The sequence below is a fragment of the Orcinus orca genome, chromosome 13, assembly GCF_937001465.1.
Source record: "Orcinus orca chromosome 13, mOrcOrc1.1, whole genome shotgun sequence".
NCBI lineage: Eukaryota > Metazoa > Chordata > Mammalia > Artiodactyla > Delphinidae > Orcinus > Orcinus orca.
In genome coordinates this window covers 88,623,231-88,646,351 of record NC_064571.1, presented here as the reverse complement: position 1 = coordinate 88,646,351, position 23,121 = coordinate 88,623,231, and the positions used below count along the sequence as shown (strand labels likewise).

Sequence of the window (23,121 nt, the reverse complement as noted above, 5' to 3'; positions counted from 1 at the left end):
TCAGACACTCCTGCTTGTTTTATCTTATGGACACCATTCAACTATTAACCTTCCAGCTTTAACAACAGTGACCATAAATATAGTGTACTTCTGCTCTTTGCTGGCTTCTGCAGGACTCTGGTGAGCTGAATTCCTCAAATGGGTGATGGAAAGCAAACACAACTAAAACTTCAGATGTCATCTTTAAGGAATTATGGGATAATTTTTTGCTGACTTTTTAAACCATCAATGAAAGTTGTTATCAAACTATGATCTCAGTGAGCTCATAGCAGCTTCGAAAGTTTTATGTTGATTCTTTCAGTATTATTCTTAGGAATTTTATTTTTATTAATATTGAAATACTACAATACCATTGAAGTTAGGTTTATTGAAATTTTATAAGGAAGAACTCTGAAAATAAACCTGAAATATTTTTTAAAAATCATTAATTATCCTTATTTGTGATTAATCTTCTGGATTAAAAAAAACTTACACAGGAATGGTATTTAATTATGTGTTCTGCAAAGCACCTACCATCTTATGTGCTATTTTTTACTTTCAACCATGTATATATACACATACACGGAGGTCAAGTGAATTGCATTTGCACAGACTTTTTGACTAAGGAAACAAATGGTTTAAATCTTGCACTTAACTTTAAAAAATGATTTCGTAATCTTCAATGCCTATCTTAGTCATTTGATCAAGTCTTTCACGATCTTCAGATCTCATGTTCAATGTCTGTAGAATGGGTCAAGCAATTGCTAATCAAGTTCCATAAATGCTTTACAATAGGCAGGGGTTCAGGACCCCAAATGCTACATTTCTTGTCTCAGAATTTTGTCTGAAATCCCCAAGCTGAAAGCTGCAGCTGTGACGTGTCTGCGCCATGTGGAGACAACAGCATTGAACATGGAGAAATCCCCTCCAGAGAACTGAACAGACAGCTGTCTAGCCCAGCCTGCAACCTTCACCCACTGTGACCTGCATCTTTCTCCCACGCAATAACAGAGACTACCATGTCTCTAGAGCAGTTCTCTGAGGTGGAGAATTCACAAAAAAGTGAATTATCACCCTGGTAAGAAGAGGGCTTGCCCATCCCAGCCAGGTTAGTTGAGGGGGGCTCTGGACAAAGATTCAGCAGCATGGTGGGTGCACCTTGTGGTGGGTACGAGGAAGAGCATTTTCTGTCTCCACGGTTGGATACTTGCTGAGCTTTGACACTTGTGAGCTGTCCCTGTCCCTGAACTAGAGCACATTGAGAAAATTCTTAGAAAAGTAGGACACACGTCTCCTAGAATTTGAGTAGGTAATTGAACCAGCTTCTTCTCTATGAAAATTTTGAAGGCAAGAGGCTGGGAACAGCCTGAGATGTCAGGTAAGGGGTTCATCAATCTGTATCCCACCTTTTGGCTGAGTAGATGCCATGGAAGTTGGTAAACTAGAGCTGTCTTCAAGGCACCCCACCAAGAGGGCAGCCAACCCACTGAGAGTCAGTCTGTGGGCTGTTCCCCAGGCAGGAACTGTGAGGACCAGCTTAAGATGTCAGGAAGCTGCATGCGCTGAAGTTGTCAGCACCTAACACCTGCCACAGTGAGAGTCAATGGCAAACCAGTATTAGCCAGGAGACAGCTGCAACAGTAGAAGCAATTAAGATAACAGACAAACTTAACAAATATTTAACCCTTTTCAGCCAATGTTTCTTTTCCTCCTCAACCCTGAATGAGCCATAAGAGAAAGAAACAAAGAGGTGGGTGAAGAAAAGAACAAGCTACCTGTGTTCCTGCCCACGTAGATCTGTGAGCCACTGGTTAGACCTGGGGGGCAGTGTAGGGGGTTGTGTAAGAAGAGGAGGGAGACTTTGAACTGGAGGTGAGAATGACGTGTGATTTAGACTGACAGGACTCATTCATATGTGAAAGGGACGAAATTGCTGACATGATATTATTATGCCCAAGAAGTCATAGGGTGGTAGAAAAAGGAGGTAGAAGAGAGCATGTTGAAGGCAGTGGTTGGAAGTAAATAAAGGCACTTCTTTTTGTATCCCACTAAGTTCAAAGTATTTAATAATGTGCCTATGAAATTACCAATATTGTTGGCAATTAGGCGGAAACAGTGAAATAAAATGAGGACGCTATGAACAGGCATGTCTTCCGCAGTTCCTCAAAGAACGCTCTAAGGGATAAATGTTTTGCCAAATACATGAATTCAGCCTACCTTTCCATCTTACCCCATTCCCCGCACACTTTGTGGGGATGCGGGGTGGGCTGGCCAGATTTGGTGTTTTTCCAGTGATGGGGATCTGAGGTTATTTTCAATACAACCAACCTGGAGGAGAAATTCCCATCCAGGGTATTGTGCCTTTGCCAAGATTTGAACGGGGAAGACAATTCAAAACATAGTTGGTAAGTGCAAGGCTCAGACACTAGAGGGATAGAGTGAGAAATAAGCCTCTTTAGGGAGCAGGAGAAGGGATCACACTTGGGGTCGTGAAAGTATAAACAGAGAAGCGCGTGATGATATAACCTGGTAAGGGGGGCGGGGCAGATGGTGAGACAAGGGCACCGTTGTCCGTCACCTTGAACCATGGATTTCACATGGGACGTGGAGAGTCGTTACGTGCCTGCTACGTGACAGGGTCTGACAACCTCTTCTCCTCCGGACCACATTTCAGCAATCCAGGCATCTGTTTTAACAGCGAGAGTAAGCTGGATTCCACCAGGCTGGGATGGAGAACTCCCATGCCTGGATTCCTAAGGTAACAGCGGGCTTCCAAAGAACTAGTCTGTTTCCTTGAGGAATTCTATTAGTGAAATAAAATGAACAAAAGTAAAGGAAGGAATAAATCTTTGAAAATCAGTGTCATGGACTTAAAAAATCTCGTAATTATTGAGACGATTTCTCCTTTAGAAAAGTAGATACATTGTTTAGGATCACATTGGTGGCTATATTTGCTGGGTCTTGGCAACCATACTTTCCCCAGTTAGGGAAACACGTGTTCCTTGTGCTTGGTTTCAGGGTGGTGTGTTTGCCTAAGTTACTTTAGTATTACCTGGACCACAAACTCATGAAAAGCTAAGTCTGACAAATCAAGGCAACCATCCCTGCCATTCCACAGTTTTCCTTGTATGGCCTGTGAATACACATGAATTTTTTTCTGTATGAATCACTGTTTGTCAAATGTGTCACTTCTGTTCCATTATATATAAATGTTTAGTCATTTTTGTTGTTGTTAATCAGACCAAAAAAATGAATGAAGTAGAAGTTAGTAATCACCAAGGATGCAGAGAAAGCCCGGAGATTTTAAATCTATTTATCCATCTATTCATCCATTTATTTATCTGTCTGTCTGTTTACCAATCTATTCTATCTCCAAGCTTTGATAAAAATAAACTTAGTCCTGAATTCTAAATTCTGTGGGAAGCAAGAAATGACATCTCTGTAGGTAGAGCAACTCAGACACAAGTTCCCCAGCAGGACTTGGAGAAACAGCAAAAGGGCAAATGAAGTTACAGGTAAGTGCAGGACACATGGATGGGAGGAGCAAATGGAACATTCAGAAGTAAAATAAAAATCCATCAACCATTTAGATGGCCAGCCAAGCAAAGAGAAATGTCTCTAATTTGCTGTTTCAATTTCAACAAACCAACATGAATTTACAATCATTCCATTGAAATATCAGGGAATGGATTGGCTAAAAGAAATTTAAGGAGAAAATGCTTCATGGACATTAATAGCATAGTACATATTAATAGCTATATAAGATGTATAGAATATCTTTTATAAAGCATTATTTAGTGTGCTAGCATTACTGTAAATGCTGCAAGCAAACACACATACAGTCTTTCAAAAGTTCATCATAAAACTATCTTATTTTCCTTAATTGTGAACTCTCTTAAATACTGTGTTTGCAAGAGAAATGCTATATATAATCTATCACTCAATCTGTCTACCTATCTATCAACTAATCATGAAAGCCAGTCAAGAGAACTGTCCATCAGGGCTTCCTTGGTGGTGCAGTGGTTGAGAGTCTGCCTGCTGATGCAGGGGACGCGGGTTCGTGCCCGGGTCCGGGAGGATCCCACATGCCACGGAGCGGCTGGGCCCGTGAGCCATGGTCACTGAGCCTGCCCGTCCCAAGCCTGTGCTCCGCAACGGGAGAGGCCACAACAGTGAGAGGCCCGCATACTGCAAACAAACAAACAAAAAAACCAACAAAACAACAACAAAAAAACTGTCCATCAAGGCTGGAAGACAGCATAATTCAAATTATATTATCAAAGTCATATAAATATCAGGAAATCTTTTTTTATTCCTATTTGTTTTATATTTGATTCTGGATGAGAGCATATGCAGTCTAGGTTTGCTTGACTGGAATTAGTCTAGGGAATCAGATTAGTAAGGTAGATTAACAATCTTACATGATTACTGCACTGAGAACAAACCCTTCCCAGTAAAACAGAACTCACTTCCAAGTGCATAATCAAAGGAAAAGTAAATATAGAAATGAAACAGATGGAGATAAAAATATTAACTTTATTTTTTAAGCTGAATTGAAGGACAATTCAATCCTTCCTGCCTCTGGGGAACTGAACGAGGGAGGGCAATTGGAGAAACACGTCAGAAGTAAATGACCCATGTTTTTATCTCCAGGAGACTTGGAATTTCTCCTCTTTTATGGGAACTTAAGAAGTATTGGTTAAATTATCTCCCCAGTGCTCTCCATCTTCTTTGTTGAGAGCTCTCAGGGAGGAGAGATAAGGTGTGATGTATCATCAGTGATAGTTCTACCTTTTTATTAAAATGATAAACTTTGCATATTGGAAAAATTTTTAATTTACAGAAAAGTTGGAAAGAGTACAGAGACGTCCCATATGTTCCTCACTCAGCATCTTCCATTGCTAACATCTTATGTTACCATGGTATATTAGTCAAAACTAAGAAACTGACGTTGGCACATTACTATGAACTGAATTCCAGACTTATTTTCAACCAATTTTTTAATTAATGAAGGGCCTTAAGGAACAGGGTCAGTCTTGGTAATAGGAAACGTCCTTTCTGTTTTGAACCCTCTGCCACTTCCTTGAAGGCCTGTGACTTATCCAGATGGGGGCCAGAGAGCTGGTGAAACAGAAACCTACACATTCCGATGTGTTTGCAACTCAAAGCAAAGAGGGTTCAGTGTTCCAAAAGGTGGAGGCATCCTTAAATGTACAGGCCATTATTTTTACTAGTAAAATCAATGATTCTGCATAAAGAAACCTCTGTAAATCAGGGAGAAAAAAAACCCCTGCCTTTCTCCAAAAACCTCTTTGAAATAAACCATTCCTTAATAAATAAACTTTAAATTATAACACCACCCACAGAAGAGCACAAAAGACTGTACAATAGCTCAGTGAATTTGACAGTGTGAATACCAAAGTACCCACAACCTGGAGGAGAAGTGAAATATGGACAGCATTCCAGACATGCTCAGATTGTCATCCATTCACTTCCTCCTCATCCCCCCAAGGAAACAACTAACCTGACTATTATGGAAATTATTTCCCTCGCTTTTGTTTATAGTTTTATGAACTAAACATATATCTTAAGTATGTTAGGTTTGTTTTCCTGGTGCTTTTATAGCTTTATATAAAATAAACAATCACTAAGTTCCTTTCTGTGTCTGAGTTCTTTTATTCAACACAATGTTTCTAAGATCCATCTGCATTACAGTTTGTAATTTTAGCTTGCCCTTTTCATTGCTGTACAGTATTCTATTACATGAATCTATTCCAATTTATCTATCCACGCAATTGATTTGTTTACAGTTTGGGATTATTATTAACATTGCTGATCTGTGTGCATGCATTTATGTATATACCTGGTACTGAAAGTGTTCGGTCATGAGTGAAAGATAGTTTACACTTTATCAGGTAACTTCAAATTGTTTTCTAAAATAGTTGTATCAGCAGGGTATGAAGGTCCAAGTGTTCCTCATCTTCTCTGACATTTATGTGGTCAGTATGATTCATTTTAACCATTTTGGGTGATGTGTACTTGTAAACATTTTAAGTGAAATATGACTTCTCTTTAAAGATCTTGTAAGGCCTTGAAAAAATACTTTCTGGACAATAATTCCTCATATATCTTCATAGACAGATATTGTTTGCTGCAAGGATCTATCCAAATCCTCTACTCTTATGGAAGAATGAGGTTGACTTGGATAATAGGTCAAGAGGATGACTTGTGATCCTCATAGCTGTGAGCTAGAGACAGGGTTCATCTCTGTGTCAGGAGAGCATCTCAGGATCTGTCAACAGCCCTCAGGGAAACCATTGTTAAAATATGAGATGAGAAAGGGAGAGAGAACACAGCCAGGTTCAAAAGGCCAAAGGAAGGTTGTAGTACCAAACTTTCAGAGAGAGATGGGACCACTTCAGTGCAGGGCAGGTCAGGCAAGGCCCCTTCCAAGCAGGGAGGCTGGGAAGGCAGACAGAGGTTCAGAAACAGCCAGGTTTGCTCAGAGCTTCTCTGCATGAGCCAAGAGGAGGGGCAGGTGAATCAGTCTGCTTTAAACAGACAGAGACGTGGGTCACAAGCAGGATCTGAGGACATGCAAAATAAACAATACCATTTTATGGTCCTTTGATCATCTTTCTGATCTAACAATACTATTTCACACACACACACACACACACACACACACACACACACACAAAACTAACCCACATCTGTGAAGATCAGTTCGGGTCTCACATGGAAATATTACTATTTTTTTTTCTTTAGGGAGTAGTGTATTGCCCAAATAAATGTCATCATATGTCAACTTACTAACTGCTTTTTAAAATTATTTAAAAGCACAGCATGCTTAATCACATTAGCTGGAAGAACATTTCCATTATCTTCAAAACTGGAAATTATGTATTTTGAGGTTGAGATATTTATGTCTATTAACTAAACATTTAGTCCTTTTGTTGTCATTGTTATGTCTGCTTTTTATTTTACTCACCTGCTTATTAAGAAGAGGCTGTTTAATTTTTCAGCATCAAATGAAATATGCTATGGATTAAATTGCATTTCCCCAATTCATACGTTGAAGCCCTAACCCACAAATGTGATGGTAGTTGGAGGTGGAGCCTTTGGGAGGTAATTAGGTTTAGATGATATCATAATGGTGGGGCACCCATGGTGAGATTAGTGCCCTTATAGAAACAGCCACTAGAGCTCTTGCTATCTCTTTCAGGGAAAAGGTGGTCACCTGCAAGCCAGGAAGACAGCACATTGATCTTTGGCTTCCAGCCTTAAAAACTGTAAGAAAACACAACTCTCTGTTGTTTGAGCCCTCAGGTCTGTGGTATTTTGTTACGGCTGCCCCAGCAGACTTGATATGATATATCAATATTTGGGAGGGTGGAGGAATGCACATGACAATTGACTTCTCAGATAAAATCTTTTGAGTGCAGAAGCCAAGATTTATATGGGTAATATAGCAAAAGAAGACAAATCAATTAGACATAGTCATGTTTTTCCTAAACATTAATTGATTGGCTTGGGGCATTTACAATTGCAAACTAGTATATAGTAATGCATTGGTTTGGGCTCATTTGTTTTTACATTTCAGGACTTAAATCTCATCCCTGGAAAATCCCTGGGCAAGTCAATTGACTGCTTTATAACTCTCTCCATATGTACATCAGGGATAATTCTCTTATCTCACTGGGATATAATCAATCTTTGGATCTGTACTCATGGAGACAGAATTAGGTACAGTATAATGTCAATAACTCTGATACTTAAGCTTACAGCACTTGATACTGAGGACAACATTATTTGTTTGGGACACGTATATGCAACCCAAAGTTTCTGAAAATCCTTTAACCCTTTTCTCTACATAGTGCTGCCAAGTCATAAAAATATGTTGAGTAGTAACAAGTGGAGTAGTAGATAGAAAATTAGCTTGAAAATTCCAGCCAGAGTAATGCCCTAAGTGGATGTGTGTGGAATTGCTGAGTTTTTATAGAGTAAAGGCAAATCACTCATGGTAGCCAATGGTATGACACATCACCCCAAGGTTTCTCAACCTTGGCACTGTTGACTTATTGGGTGGGTTAACTCTTTCTGGGGGCGGGGGGATCCTGTGCATTGTGACATGTTTAACAGCATCACTAGCCTTTACCCACTAGAGGCCTATAGCATCCCACCTCCTAATTATAACAAAAATATATCTGCATAATTTCCAAAAGTTCCATGTGGGGCGATTTTGAGAACCACTGGTCTACAATGATGTTCATTGTATATAGAAGGTGGACAATAAATGTTAGTTGACCTAAATAACAGAGGAATGAAAGATTAAGCTAAATCTTGATCTTTCATGCCCTTTATTCAGTTTTTAATAATTCACAAAAAGAAGTGGGTTTTTCTCCACTTAAATTATCAAGAGAAGTAGAACTTGGCAAAATACAGAAGAGTATCATTAAATTTAGTCAGTATTCCTTCAAAATTATATAGCGAACATATGAACAATAAAATTGAATCTCTAGATTCTAATTTAGTTCTTTGCCCAAAATTTAGATTGACATTCTATGAGGGAAGCTGGCACATGTAGATTGAGTCTAGTCCCTGCCACTTCATAGGCATGTCACCTTGGACAAGTTGCGTCATTGTTTTAAGCTTCAGTTTCCTTAACTATTAAAAAGTCAGAGGATAAATGTGTACCACTGGGAAATGAGGTTTCTCCTTGAGAGTCAACATCTGTTTATAGCAAAGAAGCACAATAATGTGTGGATAATCTGGACAGTGCTCTTTGTGAAGTAGTTATATTCCTACAATATCCAATTAGGCAGTAATTCTAATTTCAGACTTTTTATTTTCAATATGTAATTCATTAAGATATTTATGCTATTCCTGTGGATTAGCCAGGTCATGCATTTGTCTTGTATAGATTAGGAAATTGAGACTTAGAGGGACACAGAGAGAAAAAGTAACTTGCTCAAGGTGACAGAAAAGAGATCTCCAAGTTATATCTATTGACTTGTATCATGTAAAACCAACCAAGACAGAATTGTAATATCAGAGAAATCACTATTTTAATGAGTTAAAAGCCAAAAATGCACCAAAGAGTTCCAATACAACCATGGTGTACTTAAAAGAATCTCTATCTTCCCTTGGCTTTCTAATCATAAGACCACTGGTGTATAATCACAAAAGCTCTAAAGGGAGCCTGCCTGTGAAATTTCCAAGCTGAAACTTTGATGTATCACCCGCACCATATGAACGGATTCATAAAGATTCCTTTAGGTGTAACCTCCTCTAAGAAACTGTCCTTGCCTTGCTCAGCACATGTTAGCTGTCCTTATTCTTTGCTGCAATGGGATCGTTTAGGTGTATGTGTTTGGTGGTTGGAGTGTGGTGCACAGATGGTAACGGGAGTGAGAAGTATACTCCAGGGAGTAATACTTTATATCTAAAGAATGGGCTTAATCATCTGCTCTGCTGTGCCTGTGGAAATGTGGTCATTTTGTGTGTCTCAAATTCCTGAAATTAACAAATGCCTATAAGAGGTCTACATTTTTAAGAATGTAATTCCACTGAGAAATACAAACAAAATATGTGTCCATTTGTTGCCAGTCCAAATGACTTAGTCAAGGAGTGGCAGATAAAGGAGAAATAGCTTTAATTTAAGACTTTAAGTGTCTTGAGGAGGGGTCTCTGCTCCTCCATCTGTGTTTCCTCTCTGAGTAAAGAGCAGCAATTCCACTCGCTTGCAAATCCGCCCACTTGCTCAACTACTTAAAATATATCAGTAGCTACCTAAATAACTGTGCCAAATGCTTTATCGTGCTGCCTATGGTTTTTTTACGTTCTGGTTCAAGCTAATTTTGCCACCTTCAACTTTCGCCACCTCCTCTACCCAGAACCTGAAACTTTCAGCTATTCCAATATTTTCAGTCTTCAAACTTGCCGCCTAAACTCAAATGTGAGGATTTGTCATGGCACCTCTTCCTGGAATCATCCCCGCAGCCCCTGACTGGTCACCGCTCCACCTGTGGTGCTCAACACAGATGACATTTCCCCATGAAGTGTGCCCCAGGCCAGCAGGATGTGCTGTATGATTTCCCTCTATCCCCACCACATACAATATTCACTCTTGTTTTGCTGCTCCTTACTCTGTTATAACTTTCTGCCTGTCTCCCCGCTACCCCCATTTTAGAATAAAGACTATACGCGTGGAAAATAGTAAGCGCTCGATCGATATTTGTTGAGCGATAGAAGAAATGAACTCTTCCTCCTTGTCTGTCTAGTACCTCTTTTAAAACCTGGCACCAAATGGTCAATAAATATAATAGTGAATACATAAACAAAATAAGATTCGGGGATTTAAATTTCTGCTAGCAAAAGATTAGTCTTCTGCTTCTGAACCCCACAGTATTTTACATATGTACACATTGGTGTTTGTGTGTGCGTAATTATATGGAGCTTCATTCTGAAAGCAAATGGAATGTGCTTCATACTTTTAATATCCCTAGATATTTATCAACATGACAGGACCATAGCCTGATAAATGCGATGGATAAGTTTAGACAAAGGGCTAAATTTTATTTGGGTTCTTCAAATGTATTCATAAGATATACACTAAGAAGAATAAATTAGCAAACATCTACTAACTCAGAAGCCAATGTCTAATTTACTATCCAATTCCAGTGGGAAGACTCATTTTAGACTGGGCAAATGACAGGGCAGGAGGAAAGGAAATTATAGTTTTGAGGAAGGCTTGATCATTCTAACTGAGATGCCTCTAACTGGAACCAATTGTTTTACTGAATGAGGACAAATTCAGGACCTCCTGTGCTTGTTTTTGGTGAGTTTTTTCTAATAGATTATAAAGTTTCACTGTTACAGAAAGAACAATTCTATATCTCTATGTTTCTTTATGATATAATGTTGAACTTTGTCAAGTAATATTTCTGCATTGATTAACATGATCATGTGTTTTTACTTCTTTAGATTCTTCTTTTGGTGGATTACAATGACTGATTAAAAAAGCTGAAGTGGCTTTGAGTTCTCAGGATAAACCACAGTTGGTCATGGTAATCATTTTATATATTACTGAAATTGTTTTGTTAATATTGCTTTGAAGATTTGTTCATTTGGGATATTGGTTTTCGTTTCTTGTACTATCTTTGGTTTTTGTGTGGGAGTGATACTGGTATTATTGAATATAAAATGTTTGAGGTTGTTTTTTCATCTCTTCTTACATTTTGGAATAGATTGTATGGAATTGGCATTATTTCTTCTTTAAATATCTGGTAGAATTCACCAATGAAACCATCCGGGCCTAGAGATTGTGTGTGTGTGTGTGCGCACACATGCACGTGCATTTAGAGGTGGGGGGAAGTGGTATGTTTAACTACAATTAAATATATCTAGTAGTTAGAGGACTATCCAGATTATCTAATTATTCCTAGGTAATTTTGGTAATCTGTATTTTTTGAGGAATTTGTCCATTTCTTCTAAGTTGTCCAATTAACCTTCATAGAACTTTTTGTAGTCTTCTTTATTATACTTTTATGTGTTATACCTTTAATATACATTGTAGTGATTTTTGAAAATTTTCTTATATTGGTAATGCTTTTACTATTTTTTTCTCTTTTCTTAGTTACTCTTGCTAGAGTTACGGCAACCTAACTGGTCTTTTCAAGGAACCAGGTTTTGGTTTGATTGTCTTTATTGTTTTCTGCTTTGATATTTATTATTTTCTTTCTTCTATATTATTTACATTTATCTTGCTTATGTTTTTTTTTTTCTCTAATTCTCTGAGGTAGAAGAATAGATAATGGATTTGGGTCCTTTCTTCTCTTCCTATATGAGCATATTATGTTTTGAAATTTCCTTTAAGTACTGCTCAGTTCCATCTCATGAATTATCTGTTGTATTTTCATTTAAATACATGTGTTCAGTTTAAAATATTTAAGAAAAATATTGTTTTTGGAGCTTTGTCTTTTACCCATTGATTTTGTAGAATTCTGTTGTTTGATTTTTAAATATTTGGAGATTTTTTAGGGGTAACATTTCTACAATATTGTTGATTTATATTTTAATTCCATAGTAATTAGTAAAACATACTCTGTAAGGCTTCAAATCTTTGAAATTTGTTTAGTTTGATTTATAATGATGAATATGGTCCTTCTCGATGAATGTTTCACTGAGTTTGAGAAGAGTTTGTACTCTGCTGCTGGTGAGTATAGGGTGTTCTAAAATGTCAATTAAATCCAGTTGGTTGATAGTGGCTTTCAGTTCTTCTGTAGCCCTGCTGATTTTCTGTCTACCTGTTTCTTCATTTACTGAAGAAAAGAGTATTGAAGTCTCTAAATAAAACTATGCATATACACACAACAAAGAATTGTATCACTGTGTTCATGCAGTTTGGGCCTCTATTATTCTTTGCCTCGTGCATAAAACTTTGCATTATTATTTCTTCTTGGAGAATTGACCCTTTATCATTGTGTAATGTATTTATTTATCCATGATAATTTAAAATTCTTTGAGTCTACTTTGCCCATTATTAATATAACCACTTTAGATTTCTTTTATTTTGTTTTTGAATGATATAATTTTGTCTGTTGACTTGCAGTCTTACTTATCAATATATTTAAGTGAGCTTCTTATAGATAGAAAGTAGTTCATCATATTTTAAAAATATATTTTTATATAACCTGTCTTTTAATTATTGTGGTGTATGACTTACTTATAATGTATGACTGATACATTTGATTTAGATCTACCATTCAAATAGTTATTTTTATTTTTCTTCTTTTTTTTTTCATTTCTCTGTTTCCCCATCCTTCTTTACATTATTTTAGCATTTAAAAATAATTTCATTTTAATTCATCTAATGTGATTTTTTTCATTATTTCTCTTTGTATTTTTTTTAGTGTTTTATCTTGTGATTATAATTTACATACGTTTCACAGTCTACTTAGAATCCATATTTTACCACCACTTTAAATACAGTGTAGAAACCTTGCCACTGTATAGATCCCTTTACCCTACATAACACATATGAAATATTTTTGTGTCATATATATTAATCTACATACACTGACAATCATATCAGACAATAATATTTTTATTTGCTTTCAAATACCAAACATTTTGAAGAACTCAGTGGAAGAATAATACATTATATTTCCCCAGATAGTTACTATATTTGCTGTTTTTCCTTCCTTCCTGCTGTCATAACTTTCTAACCATGTCACTTCCCTGACCAAGAATCATCTTTAGCAATACTTAAGAATGATCTACTCTCAATGTTTTTCTTTTTTAGTGTTTCTTTATTAAGAATGTCTTTATCTCCTATTAATTCCTGGAGGATATATTTGCTAGATATAGAATTTTGGAATTATAGCTCTTTTCTTTCAGCACTTTAAATATACTGTTCCACTTCAGTTTTGCCTTCCAAGGTTTGTGATGAGAAATCTGCAACCACTAAAATTACTGTCCTTCTAGCAAATAATGAATCCATTTTCTTGCTTTTTTATTAACTTTAGTTTTAAGCAATTTGATTGGACTTCTTTTGATTTTACCTGCTTGAATTCGATGAACATCAAACATCTGTATGTTTTTGTCTTTCACCAAATTTGGGAGATTTTCTGTCATTATTTCTTCAATAAAATTGTTTTATGCTGCCCTCTTTCCCCTCTCCTGGAACTCTGATGATGTTAATGTTATCTTTTTTGCTCTTATCTTACAGGTTTCTGAGACTCTGTTTATTATTTCTGAAAGTATATTTCTAGTAGTTTTTCTTTCCTTTTACATATTCTATCAGTTTTGTCTAGTTTTATTTTATTTTATTTATTTTTTTGCGGTACACGGGCCTCTCACTGTTGTGGCCTCTCCCGTTGCGGAGCACAGGCTCCGGACTCGCAGGCTCAGTGGCCATGGCTCACGGGCCTAGCCGCTCCGCGGCATGTAGGATCTTCCCAGACCGGGGCATGAACCCGCATCCCCTGCATCGGCAGGCGGACTCTCAACCACTGCGCCACCAGGGAAGCCCTATTATCATGTTTTATATTTCCAAATTTTTCAATTGGTTCTTCCTGATATCTTCTTTAATATTTTTTGACAATATTTTCTAAATTAATGTTGTTTTAACCGTGTTCCAGTAGCTCTTTTATAATAGCCAGTTTAAGATCCTTGCTGTATCGTTGCAACAACTGTGTCATCTCGTCATTGGGATCTGTCAATTGATTGTCTTTCTTCTATTTTTTTTAACCAGTTGAGGTATTTGTGGTTCTTTCTATGATGAGTACCTTTAGATTGCATCCTGTGCATTATGAGACTATGAGACTTGTATAGTGCTGGTATTTTTGATTCAGTAGGCAACTGACTGGCTTAGTTTCAGGGTCCAAAGTTGTGTTCAGTTTTAAAAGCCTTTTTGGTGCCATTCAGATCTTTCCATGGGTGCATCTCCCAGGGTTCATGTGAGATCTGGAAGAATATCTACCCATAGCTCGTTCCTCAGGGACTTTGGTCTGCTAATGAGGAACAGATTCCTGCATGTGTCATTTAGAGATGAGCCTCCATGATCATATACGATGTTATAGGGTCACCCCTATCTCCCTGGTTCTTTCTCATTTCCTGGGCCCCCCTTTTGCTCCTTCAGCTATTGATTTAGACTTTACTTATCCTGCTCTACCACACTTCTTGCAACTGCACCCACTTTTGGTGCCAAACAGTGGAAACACAGAGACAGAAAAGAAGCAGCAAGTTTACCCCACTCCCTTGAACCACATCTCCTCCCATTGGGGTGAAGGGCTGTCCTTCTGAGTTTCACTTACTCACCTCCCCCCCCCACCCCCGGACAGCTGTCCCAGGCGAGGAGCCACTTTCCCACCCCTCACATCCATGCTCTATTTCCCCATCAATGTCCACTTCTGGATTTCTAGGTGCCTTGATTCCCAGCTGGAAAATCCAAAAAGAGAAGCAAAACTTTAAACTCACTGTCAGCTCAGTGTGGCATTCTTCTTCAAGTCACTTGTTACTGTTTACTTTATCGAGTCCTCAGATAGCTGTTTCAGGGATTTGTTCCCAGTTCACAGGTGCATTCAATGGAAAAGACCAAGTGAAATGTGCCTACTTCTTTTCCGGAACCAGAACTCTAAATATCACTTCTGAGATATATTTTATACTTAGTGAATACTAAGTATGTTTATCCTCGGTCAAACACAAGTCTAGCAAGGAAGAGCAACTGTGCTATTAGTCTGTAAAGATTTCCTGTAGCTATGAAGTCAAAAGCATTGACCAGAAAGTTTTTATTCAGATTGACATACTACAGGGCATAGTTCACCAGTTTTATTCTTCTGTCACTGGAAATAGGGAAATTAAATAAGTCTACTTATTTAGACGCTCACAAAGATAGTAACTAATAGAAACATTCAAGTAATATCCTTAGTTTTTACTTAGTGTCAGTTTTTTCATTTTCACATTGTTATATTTATTCAGACTGTGATATTTTATTACCTCTTTATGTAAAGCTATACATGAGTAACATCTTGAGGATCTTGGCTCCATGTAAACATTTCCATCTCCTAGAGAATCTACTCTCTTCCTTCAGTCATAAGGTAGGAACAGCATAACTGTGCACATGATCATTTTTTTTCTTGGTCTCCAGGAAATATGATGCCAAAGTTAATACTAATTTAAAATACATAATATGTCCTATGATTTTAGTATTTACATCCTCCATTTATAGGATGCAAATTGGTCTGATTAAATTTCCATTTTTCTATATTGATAGATAAAAATTTTATATTCACATCTTTTACAAATTTACAGAATCTACCTAGAAAATTATAGATAAAAAATAAAGCTGTCGATTTTGTGAAGAGGCGAAGGCTGAGTGGTTGTGGCTGCGTTGCGGACCTCAAGCAGCAGTCGGCTTCTCCGCGTAGAACTCAGGAGTAGGAGATTCAGAATCGAATCTCTTCTCCCTTCCCCCTCCTGGTTACAAATCACTTGAAATATATAAATTAGTGGAACTTGCTTGAGTGAGATTTCTTTGATCTTCAGCTACATTTTTCAGCTTTGTGAGGCACATTACCATCAAAGACAATGGCCAGCAATGTTACCAACAATGTTACCATCCTCGCTCCATGAACTCTCTTGTATTCATTGGGAATCTCAATACTCTCGTGGTCAAGAAATCTGATGTGGAGGCAATCTTGAAATATGGCAAAATCGTGGGTTGCTCTGTTCATAAGGGTGTTGCCTTCGTTCAGTATGTTAATGAGAGAAATGCCCGGGCTGCTGTGGCAGGAGACAATGGCAGAATGATTGCTGGCCAGGTTTTAGATATTAATCTGGCCACAGAGTCAAAAATGAACCAAGGAAAAGAAGGTGTGAAACGATCTGCAGCAGAGATGTACGGGTGAGTACCAGAACACCCTTCTCCAACCCCTCTACTCAGCTCCTCTTTTGACTTGGACCATGACTTTCAACGGGATTATTACGACAGGATGTACAGTTCCCCAGCATGTGTTCCTCCTCTTCCTCCTATTGCTCGGGCTGTAGTGCCCTCAAAATGCCAGCGTGTATCAGGAAACACCTCACGAAGGGGTAAAAGTGGCTTTAATTCTAAGAGTGAACAGCAGGGATCTTCTTCTAAGTCTGGAAAGTTGAAAGGAGATGACCTTCAGACCATTAAGAAGGAATTGGCCCAGATAAAACAAAAAGTGGATCCTCTATTGGAAAGCCTGGAAAAAATCGAAAAGGAACAGAGCAAACAAGGAGTAGAGATGAAGAATGATAAGTCAGAAGAGGAGCAGAGCAGCAGCTCCCTGAAGAAAGATGAGACTAATGTGAAGATGGAGTCTGAGGGGGTGCAGATGACTCTGCTGAGAAGGGGGACCTACTGGATGATGATGATAATGAAGATCGGGGGGATGGCCAGCTGGAGTTGATCAAGGATGATGAAAAAGAGGCTGAGGAAGGAGAGGATGACAGAGACAGCGTCAATGGCGAGGATGACTCTTTTTTTCTTTTTTTGCAGTACACGAGCCTCTCACTGTTGTGACCTCTCCCGTTGCGGAGCACAGGCTCCGGACGTGCAGGCTCAGCAGCCATGGCTCATGGGCCTAGCCACTCCGCGGCATGTGGGATCTTCCCAGACGAGGGCACGAACCCGTGTCCCCTGCATTGGTAGGCGGACTCCCAACCACTGCACCAACAGGGAAGCCCGAGGATGACTCTTAAGCACATAGTGGGGTTTAGAAATCTTGTCCCATTATTTCTTTACCTAGGCGCTTGTCTAAGATCAAAATTTTCACCAGATCCTCTCCCCTAGTATCTTCAGCACATGCTCACTGTTGTCCCCATCCTTGTCCTTCCCATGTTCATTAATTCTCATTGCGTTGCACCTAGTCCCATTTTCACTTCCTTTGATGCTCCTAGTAGTTATGTTAAGTCTTACCCTGTAATTTTTGCTTTTAATTTTGATATCTCTTTATGACAACAATAAAAAGGATGTATGTATGAGTTCAGTAGTTGCCTCCCTAACTACAAAGGCAGTCTCATTAGTTGAGTAGCACCTGAAAGCAGCTTTGAATTAGAGGTATGCGGGTTATACCCCACATAAGAGTGCTGTGTGGGGCTGTTCAACACAAATGTAACAATGTATTTTTGTGAATGAGAGTTGGCATGTCAAATGGATACTCTAGAAAAATAATTAGTGTAATAGTCTTAAGATTTGTTTTCTAAAGTTGATACTGTGGGTTATTTTTGTGAATAGCCTGATGTTTGGGACCTTTTTTTCTCAAAATAAACAAGTCCTTATTAAACCAGGAATTTGGAGAAAAAATAAACACCCTGGTTTTTTATTTTTGTATTTAAAATAAATAAATAAATAAATAAATAAATAAAGCTGTCAAGAAACTTACATCCTATTGTCCAATTTTTCCATGCATCCATACAATGAGGAAAAAGGAATCGATCAACTGCAGACATCACTTTACCTTCACCCAGGATGCCCTTTCTCATGAAAGTTTCAATTCAACACTTTATCTATATTTTCATTCAGCCTCAAATTTCATTTGTGCATATTTAACATCTAAATCCATTATACTTTTTATCAGACTACTTGTATATTTAAAAGCTGAAATGTAGAGTTCTTACAACTCAGACAGTTTTGAATTTCTTGTAAATTCCACTTGAGGATATATATACAGTTTGGGAAAATCATAAAAAAATCCAAAGTTTTCCCTAATTAGTTCCATAGAGGATCACTACAACAAACAAAAGCATAGAATTTTAATCTCTCAGGTGCCATTTAACAGTATCCTAATAAAGTGTTATGTATTTCCAATACTATTTTAAAGAGAACACAGATGCATTATTTGGTCACAATCAAGAGACTGGCACAAGGACAATGTTTAAATAAACACTGTATCAAAAAGAGGTGTGCTAATAGAAAGTGGTTACCCTACCTCTATACGATTATGTTTACTTTTCCTCTCTTTGGGTCTCATTTACAAAATTTGTGTTTGACAACCTTTTAAATTTTTCACTGAATAGAAATTTGAATTTCTAATTACAAAAATTGAACTGAAATGAACTCTCCCATGTGCTGTGCAATGTTGCATATTCACCTTTTATTTTAAAAAGCAAAGTCCATGTTCAGTGGCCTGCAGTGGGAGTTTGATAATCAGTTCCTTACCCTTTAAATCAATTCTCAGGCCATGTCTCTGATTGCAGGCAAAAACAGTCAATCTGTGTGAATTCCAGCTTCTATTTCTCCCCTACCCTAAATATCGAGGTCATTTGCTAGAAAATAGGAAGGGAATTGGGAATGTGGATGTGTGTAGTACGTGTGGTGGGGGAGGGACTGGAGTTGGCTAAAATTGCATAGATGATTGTCCCAAAGCTATAGACTTCCTTTGTCAGTGGAGATGGCTATCTAAATTGATTACTGGTTTCCATGACAGCCAATCTAGATAATTTGAGCCTTCCACAGCATGGATTTTAAGGGTCAAATTATTTAAAAAATTACCCAGTTTTCTCTTCCACAGTTATCACCTCAGATATTAGTTGTTAGAATGTGGATATTACTTCTTTATGAAAAAAATATTGAAAATGCATTCCCACAGAAGTATTAACATGTCAAATTTTAGGCACATGTATTCCTGAAGAATATTTTTTTTCTGTTCCACACCTGCACAGAATTGAATTTTAAAGTGATTGTTTTGTTGTTGATGCTTTTTACAAAGGTAGACAATGTTTCTTATTTGTAAAGAGAATCAAGCAAAGTCCACAGAAATATTGAAATGGAAGATCTTTCTGATAATTTTGGCATTTCCTGATACATCCCAATGGCCACTTTATAAATTGTTATCCTCTTGCATGACATGAAACTAGCTTGCTTCTAACTTAACTCCTGTGAACCGTGATTCGCTTTTCTAAATAGCAATGTAATTCCACCTTTAATAGAATGTTTGGTGGTCATGTGAGCCTGATAATGCTAAATATTATCACTATTTTTAGATTCTGTATTCAGAACATACAGGGCATATATTCTGTAAAATGATTCTTTAGGAGGCTATTTGAGGAAAATATTGTGCCTTAAAGGTGTGTTTTCCCAGGAGCTCTATACAATTTAACTCAATTTTGTTAAACAATGACTCATAAGTTTCAGGGGATATCTGGAACTGTGGGAAGAGTAGGCTGACCATCAATGCATATGTACATGTGACCTCATGACCTTCAGGGAGCAGCCCATCCACATGCACATATTTGTTCTGAGGAACCGGATGTTGGGCAAAAAGGACACATGGATTTGAACATAGTTCTCTGTGTGTCACTCTGACTGTCTCCAATTCCTGACCTCTAGGTTTATGCCTGAATACTAGAGCAAAAAACTGTCAACAAGAGGTTATAATGTGCACACTAACATACTAAAAGTCATATAGACAGAAAGCTAACAAAAGAAAAGAAAATTGTAAAAAAGATCCAAAAAGAGGAAAAAGGAAACAAAGAATAGAAATTTAAAAAATAGAAATATAGCAGAATTTAAATCTAACTACAACAACCATTACATGAATGTAATGGGACTAAATACTTCAATTAAAAGTCAGAAATCATCAGTTTGGATAATAAAGCAAAACTTGACTTCATGCTGCTTACAAGAATTGTACTATATTATAATTATATTAATAGGTTAAATGAAATTGGATGGGAAAAAATATAACACACTAACAGTATTCAAAAAAAAAGTTGGAGGGACAATGTTAATATTTGTCAATTTCAGATCAAATAATTTTTCAGAGGTATAGAAGTCATTTCATAATGACAAGTGTGTCAATTCATCAAGAGAAAATAATATCCTTAAACATTTCTGAAGTTAATTACAGAGCTTCAAAATACATGAAGCAAAAACCAATGCAACTACAAGAAGAAATAGACAACTCCAAATTTATAGCAGGAGATTTCAGCACCCCTCTTAACTACTGATGTAACAATTAGTCAAAAAATTGATAAAAAATAATGAATGACTCAACTCCGTCAAATAATTTGACCTAACTGATTTATAGAACATTCCATTCAATAATAGCAAAGCATATATTCTTTTCATGTGTATGTGAGACATTTATTAAGATAGATTATTTCCTGGGCTGTAGAAAACTTAATTCATACAAAAGTATATTCACTGAATACATTTGATTGTCAGAATTCAGTAACAATATGATACCTTGTTATCCCCCAAATTTGGAAAATAACACTGCTAAATGACTCCATGAGTCAACAAAGAAATCAAAGAGAATATTATAAAGATTGTGAATTGAATGAAATTGAAAACATATCACATCAACATTTGTGGCATGTTGATAAAGCAATATTTAGAGGGATATTTATAACACTAAATGACTATTTTAGAATATAAGAAATATATCAATCCAATAAGCATACATTAGACTTCAAGAAACTAGGAAAAAAGGTCAAAGCAAATCAAAACCAAGCAGAATAAAGGAAATAATAAGGATCACAGGAGAAATCAATAACTTTGCAAACAGAAAAAAATAGCAAAACTCAATGAAAAAAATTGGCTCATTGAGAAGATCAATATTACTGAAAAATCTCTAGCAAGACTGAACAGAAAAAAAGAGAAGGAAGACACAAATTATCAATAGCAGGAAGTGGAGAGATGACATCAATGTGCATCTTATGGACAATTAAAGGATAATTAAAAGGATATTCTGAACAAAAGTTTAACAATCAATATGATAACTTGAAAGGAATAGGTACATTTCTTAAAAACATAAGCTGCTAAAATTCACTCAAGAAAAATAGAAAACCTGAATACCTTATAGCTAATAAAGAAGTTGAATTGAATTGTTACTTAAAAAGTCTCCTATGAAGAAAACTACATGCTCACATGCCATCACTGTTAGTTCTACCGAACACTTAAGGAAGAAATAATACCAACCTACACAAATATTTCTAGCAAATGGAAGAAGTGAAGGTGCTTCCCAACGCATTTTTAAGGCCAGCTTTAATCAAATACCAAAGTGGCAAAGAGAAGGACAAGAAAGAAAAACCAAATGAAACAACTGACCATCTATGTTACAAACATAGATGCAATAATTCTAAAACACATTTTAGAAAATTCAACAATACATAAATCCAACAATATATAAAATGACACTTCATCATTATCAAGTGAGATTTATCCCACGAATGCACAGTTGATTTATCATTCATAAATCAATGAATATAATTAACTTCCAATCAATATTGCACTGGAGGTTGTATGTAGCAAGGGCAACAAGGCAAGAAAAAGAAAAGGGATATAGATTGAAAGGAGAGAAGTAAAACTCTTTATTTGCAGATGGCCTAATTGTTTATTTAAAAAATAAACAGCTCAAGAATGCTAGAGGTAGGGCTTTGAAGCTACAGTAACATATAACAAAATGATCTCAATTTTGCTTAGTTTTTAAAGAGTTTAAAATAAATCAAAGTAGAGTTGTCTCCAACACGTATAGAGCTTGATAGTCTTCACTCTTTTCATTACAACAAGAAAAGAAGCTGAAAGAAATGAAAATCCATTAATTTTTTGGACCTGGCAACTAAACAGTATTGCTTGCCATCTGCCTCTACAAGGATTGAGTCACTAGCCACTGCAATCTCTGACCTTTAACATACCCTGAAAGGAGTTCAGGGCTGAGATCAGAAATGAGGCATCTGTGCTCTGGGAAAAACTGGCAGAACAGGACTTCAGATAGTTAGATATTTTCAGATTTTATAAGCCCAATTTCTTGCATCTTCTCATACGTAGAAAAGCACTAAAGTCATTAATGGAGACATCTATTGCTTGTAGCAACTTTCTACTGAGACGTGTGCTTCATTGCATGCACCACCTTCACCAAAATCACATATATACTGACTTCTATTACCTCTTTGGAGCTATTCCTCAGAACTATCTGAGATGCTGTCTCCTGGGCTATAATCCTCATTTTGCCTCGTATAAAACTTAACACACATCTCTCACATTGTGATTTTTTTTTGTTCAGTCAACAGATCTATCAGGGAAATGGGGTCACAGGGCAAACAGTTAACCTTGAAATTTGGACAGACATGTGAATATAGAGAATCTCATCAGAGATTATTTTATCAGGAGCAGGAATTGCTAAAGCCATGAACTGGTAGAAACACTTCACTTTAATTTTGAGGAATTTCTGGAGGCTGAGTGTGGTATCACTTTAGAGTGAAAACTCCTGGGAGTCCAGTCATAGGAGGACACTCACATTTTCATGAGTTTTATTTCCAGAAACCCCACCAGGTTCTCATGGTTAAGACTTAAGAAAAATCCCCTCTTGCTTCTGTCTGGGGAAGGAGAAAAGAAAATATTTTAAAATACTCTTAGAGCATTATCAATAACAAAGGCATGCCCTCCAAGGGAAAAGATATTACCAGATCCTTACCAACCAGGTGCAAGGGCAATTATCCAATCTAGCTCCCTCTAGCCTTCCTGTCTCACCAAAGGGAAGGATAAAAATGTTAAGAAAAACTTCTGAAGATATCAGCACAGGGACATAGGCCCACCAACAGACTTAGATGTAATCATAAGATTATAGAATTCATCTACCCCCTCACTCTCATACCTTAACATCACAT

General features: G+C 37.1%; 1 pseudogene; it reads left to right on the top strand.

Moving 5' to 3' along the window:
• Window positions 1-15,854: 15,854 nt before the first annotated feature.
• Window positions 15,855-16,948, top strand: LOC101282739 (heterogeneous nuclear ribonucleoprotein C-like; annotated as a pseudogene).
• The last annotated feature ends 6,173 nt before the right edge of the window (window positions 16,949-23,121 follow it).